The sequence below is a fragment of the Arachis hypogaea genome, chromosome 5, assembly GCF_003086295.3.
Source record: "Arachis hypogaea cultivar Tifrunner chromosome 5, arahy.Tifrunner.gnm2.J5K5, whole genome shotgun sequence".
NCBI lineage: Eukaryota > Viridiplantae > Streptophyta > Magnoliopsida > Fabales > Fabaceae > Arachis > Arachis hypogaea.
In genome coordinates, this window is record NC_092040.1 from 53,315,164 (window position 1) to 53,320,960 (window position 5,797).

At 38.2% G+C, this 5,797-nt stretch overlaps 1 non-coding gene across 1 annotated transcript; it reads right to left on the reverse strand.

Moving 5' to 3' along the window:
• Positions 1 to 484: 484 nt before the first annotated feature.
• Positions 485 to 592, reverse strand: LOC112804651 (small nucleolar RNA R71). The gene has a single exon (XR_003203265.1). It is a non-coding gene; the product is annotated as a small nucleolar RNA R71 (small nucleolar RNA).
• Between the last annotated feature and the right edge of the window lie 5,205 nt (positions 593 to 5,797).

The window sequence follows — 5,797 nt, forward strand, 5'->3', positions numbered from 1 at the left end:
GACTCTGAAGAAGAAGCTAAGAGAAGCTAAAGCACAATAATCCAGAGAAAACCTTACAGAGAATCTCGAAAAAGAAAGAGACATGGCCGAACCCAATAACAATGGTGGAGGCGCAAGGAGGATGCTTGGTGATTATACTATACCTACTTCCAAATTTGATGGAAAAAGCATCTCAATCCCTGCTATTGGAGCAAACAATTTTGAGCTGAAATCTCAACTAGTTGCTCTAATGCAACAGAACTGCAAGTTTTATGGACTTCCATCAGAAGATCCCTATCAGCTTTTAACTGAGTTCTTGCAGATCTGTGAGACTATTAAGACTAATAGAGTAGATCCTGAAGTCTACAGGCTCATGCTTTTCTCTTTTGTTGTAAGAGACAGAGCTAGAACATGGTTGGACTCACAACCTAAAGATAGCCTAGACTCTTGGGATAAGCTGGTCACGGCCTTCTTGGCTAAGTTCTTTTCTCCTCAAAAGCTGAGCAAGCTTAGAGTGGATGTTCAGACCTTTAAACAGAAAGATGGTGAATCCCTCTATGAAGCTTGGGAAAGATACAAGAAGATGACCAAAAGGTGTCCTTCTGACATGCTTTCAGAGTGGATCATTTTGGATATATTCTATTATTGTCTATATGAGTTCTCTAAGATGTCACTGGACCATTCTGCAGGTGGATCCATTCACCTGAAGAAAACGCCTGCAGAAGCTCAAGAACTTATTGACATGGTTGCAAATAACCAATTCATGTACACTTCTGAGAGGAATTCTGTGAGTAATGGGACGCCTCAGAGGAAGGGAGTTCTTGAAATTGATGCTCTGAATGCCATATTGGCTCAAAAAAAAATGTTAACTCAGCAAGTCAACATGATTTCTCAAAGTCTGAATGGATGGCAAAATGCATCCAACAGTACTAAAGAGGCATCTTCTGAAGAAGAAGCTTATGATCCTGAGAACCTTGCAATGGCAGAGGTGAATTACATAGGTGAACCCTACGGGAACACCTATAATTCTTCATGGAGAAATCATCCAAACTTCTCATGGAAGGATCAACAAAAGCTCCAACAAGGCTTTAATAGTGGTGGAAGAAACAGGCTTAGCAATAGCAAGCCTTTTCCATCATTTTCTCAGCAACAGACAGAGAGTTCTGAGCAGAGCCCCTCTAGCTTAGCAAATATAGTCTCTGATCTGTCTAAGGCCACTTTAAGTTTCATGAGTGAAACAAAGTCCTCCATTAGAAATTTTGAGGTACAAGTGGGCCAGCTGAGTAAGAAAATCAATAAAACTCCTCCTAGTACTCTTCCAAGCAATACTGAAGAAAATCCGAAAAGAGAGTGCAAGGCCATTGACATAATCAAAATGGCCGAACCTAGAGAGGAAGGGGAGGACGTGAATCCCAATGAGGAAGACCTCATGGGACTGTAAATCATGTTGCTTGTATGTGAAGTTTGTATTCATAGGTTTTGATGAATGACAAACCAACAAACGACATGAAAGACAAACCAACAAACAACTTGAATGAACAAGCATGATTGAAAGATCAACCAACATTCAACGTTGAGGAATGAAGAGTTGAAAGCAACACAACAACAACAAGAAACTCAACTCCACAACATTTAAAGACAAGTATAGTGTCTTAGGACTTAGGTAACTTCTTGTTAAGAACCAATTGCTAAATCTCTCAACACACACTCACAAAATGTTTTGATTATCATATCATATGCACATCTTGCAATTCGATGCTAGCCAAATGGTTTAAAACTTATTTTCAAAGGTACAAAAGCATAGGAATTGACTCCAACAAGTTTGAGATCAATCCTAAGTATTTTGAAGTGATTTTAAGCCATTCTTTAAGGTTTGCATCGATGCACACTCATCTTGCATCGATGCAAAGCATGCAACGACTTGTTGCATCGATGCAAAGATGTTTGCATCGATGCAACCTAGCTGAAAATTCAAATTTCAGCGTCAAAGACACATTTACATCGATGCAAAGTGTTATGCATCGATGCAAATAATTCAAAAACATAAAAAACGGCTAGTTTTGACATAAAGGCTCCATCCCATTTGTTCCGGGGGTTACCTGAAACGTGTAGCTCGGTCGTCTGGAGAGGCCCGAGGTGGGGGTTCAGGGACCCGAGCTTGATATGCGGAGTGGTTGGTGGTTGTACCTGCAATGACACTCCGATGCTTAAGTTAGCATGGGTCCAAGCAGATATGTGTAGAATGTGGGATGAATGCCATACCTGGGTGCTCCAGTGTATTTATAGTAGTTGGCCGTGATCTTCCCTGGATAAGATATTCTTATCTTATCTTATCTTTGGGGGTTTTATCTCTATCTTTGTGGAACCGCCTTTTCTAGGCCTTTTCAGCCTTTAGGCTTTGGGCTGCGTTCCTTTTGATGGGCCTTCCTTTGCTTTATTGTCCGAGGTCCGACCTTTAGGCGTGGGCCTTAGGACGAGGTCGGACCTTTTATGAATTTGCCGAGTTTGGAGGAGCCCGGTCAGGGTATGAACACCATTAATTCCCCAACGTTCCTAAGGTTTGGGGAATCTATAAATAGATGGATTGAAGCCTTATTTCACTGACTTGAATTTTTGAAAACTATCTTGTTCATATTCTTTCATTCTACACTTTTTTAAGGTGTTATAATACACAATTTGAGAGAGCAATATCAATTGGTTCAATAGTGCTAAACTTGTAATCATACACTCTTCTAGAGAGTACTCATTTCATCTCAACAATTCTCTGAGAATTGTTTTCTTGTACACCTTGTAAATTGGAGTGTGATCTCCAAGGTTGAGTCAAGAGTTATAAACACTATAGTCGGTGAGGATACCAAAGAGGTATACTAAGTACTCAAGGCAAATCTTAGAGAAGGTATCTCTAAGTGGAGTGGGTTAGTATACGAGTGGTGATCATATACCGTGAGGTGTTAGAAACTAAGGACTCGGATTGTAAAAGGTTTTGCGCAAGCACCTTGAAGCTTGGCAATAGTGGAACTTCTCAATTGCGATTGAGAAAGAAAGTGGACGTAGGACAAGGATTGTGCCGAACCACTCTAAATAGCGTTTGCATCTCTCCAAACTCATCTCTTCAATATTATTGTCTTTTACCTTTGAGCAAATAAATTGTGATCGAAAAGTAGCCTCGTAAGTACTTAAGGAGTAGCTTAAGTCCGATTGGTGAAAAGCTTGATCAATTTATTTGAGTTGGTGTCTATTGGAAAGTAAAAGCTCCTTATAAATGCTTAGCAATTGAGTTAAGCTCTTGGAAAAATACTAGTACAATAACACTTTTGTATATTGTCTTTAACTTTTGCAAAAAGATTCATTGTTGTTGCAATACTCAATTCACCCCCCCTCTTGAGTAATTGTGCATAGGTTCTACAAGTGGTATCAGAGCTTAACCCTTTGAAAGACTTAACCGTTTAAGGGAAAAGATCATGGCAAGCACAGGCTTTAACAACAACAACACTAGCGAAGGTAACTCAACCGCTAGACCTCCTCTTTTTAGCGGAACAAATTACTCTTATTGGAAAAATAAGATGAGAATTTGGATCCGTTCTCAAGATGTGAGAATTTGGAAAGTGATTGAGAATGGAAATCACATTCCAACAAAGACAACAAGCGCTAAAGAAGGAGAAGTCTCCGTCTCAAAGCAAGTACCGAAAGGAGAAGATGAATATAGTGACGATGATTGGAAGAAAGTGGCAATGAATGATAAAGCCATCAACTACATTCATTGTGCACTTAACGAGCATGATTATATGAAGATCTCTACATGTGAAACCGCTAAAGAGATTTGGGATAAACTCCAAATCACTTACGAAGGAACCGACCACGTTAAAGAATCAAAGGTATTTATGTTGGTTCATGAATGGGAAAATTTTAAAATGAAAGATGAAGAGAGCATTGAAGAAGCTCTTGAAAGACTCTCCAAGATCTTCAACAATCTAAGCATGCTTGGCACAAAATACAATGATAAACAAATTGTGACCAAGGTGCTTACAAGCCTTACACCAAAATGGAACTCCAAAGTGAACGCTATTGTGGAAGGAAGGCTCTATGATCAACTTACATTTGATCAACTACGAGGTAATCTTCTCACCTATGAAATGACTATGCTAAATAGACAAAAAGGTGAAGAAAGCAAGAAGAAAAGTCTCGCCCTTAAAACAACATCACTGCAAGAAGAGAGTGATGATAATGAAGAAGAAGGAGATGAAGAATTTGCACTCTTATTAAAAAGATTCAATAAGTTTGCAATGAAGAAAAACTTCAAGAGCAAAACAAAGGTACCAAAATTCTATGAGTGTGGAGAAGTTGGACACATCAAACCCAATTGTCCAAAACTTCAAAAGGAGGACAAAAACAAGAAATTTAAGAAGAAGGAGAAAGCCTACATATCATGGGAGAACGAGGATGAATCCGACTCCGATGACGACGAGGTTGCAAATCTTTGCCTAATGGCAAGCGAAGAAAAGGTTAGTGATGACAACTCCACTTTTTTTAATTTACAAGATGAATATGATGCCTTACTTGAGGTGTACACAAAACTTACCCAAGATTATTCTCTCCTAAAGAAAAAGAATATGGATCTTTTAAAACAAAATGAGATGTTGAAAAACGAGAATATCAATCTTGGAAAAGATAAGTGTAGCACAAGTAGTGATCCATACAAATCTTGCAAAATGCATGAAAATGAAATTACAAATCTTAAGAACACTTTAGCTAAGTTCAATGAATCTTCAAAGAACCTAGATAAAATGTTGAAAAACCAAAAGCATGTTCATAATAAGGAAGGTTTAGGTTTTGAAAAAGGAAAATTTAAAATTGCTAAAACTCCTATTAGGCAACCACAAGCTCAAAAGGCAAGCATGCCTAAAAGGAATGAAGCCTTCAAACATCTTCCTCAACATGCTTCATTTAGAAATTATAATCACAATGCATATAGATCAAAAGATGTTGCATTTAGGAAACAACCTAGGCAACCATTTAGAAACATGCATAGGATGCATAATCCAAATGTCATATGTCATTATTGTAATAAAGTAGGTCATATAGCACCCGTATGCTTTACTAGAATTAAACATATAAACTTTTGTAGTCAAGATACGAGATGGGCACCTTATGGGCATTATGCTCATACTAACCATCAAGGACCCAAATTCACTTGGGTACCTAAATCCCAATTTTAATTATTTTGTAGGTACGTGTTGGAGCTAAGGATGCAAATTGGTATGTTGATAGTGGATGCTTCAAACACATGACCGGCGATGAATCAAAGTTCACGGCAATAGAGCCTACAAACGGAGGAAACGTGATCTATGGAGACAACAACACCGGCAAAGTAATCGGCGTTGGAAAAGTTGGTAAAAATCCTTCTACCTCCATAGATAATGTTATACTTGTCAAAGGTCTCAAACATAATCTCATTAGTGTTAGCCAACTTTGTGACAAAGGAAACTTAGTCACCTTTGATTCAAAATGTTGTTTGATAAAAAGGCAAGACACTAATGAAATTGTGCTAATTGGGCACCGTGTTGACAATGTATACATGATTAATCTAAATGAAGTTTCCTCAAATGATGTGAAATGCCTTGTTAGTAAAAATGATGAAACTTGGTTATGGCATCGTAGAGTAGCTCATGCTAACATGGACCATCTTAACAAGTTGGTCTCTAAAGAGTTAGTAATTGGCTTACCAAAGCTACGTTTTGAAAAAGACGTCCTTTGCGACGCATGTCAAAAGGGAAAACAAGTAAAGGCCTCTTTTAAATCCAAAAACATTGTTTCAACA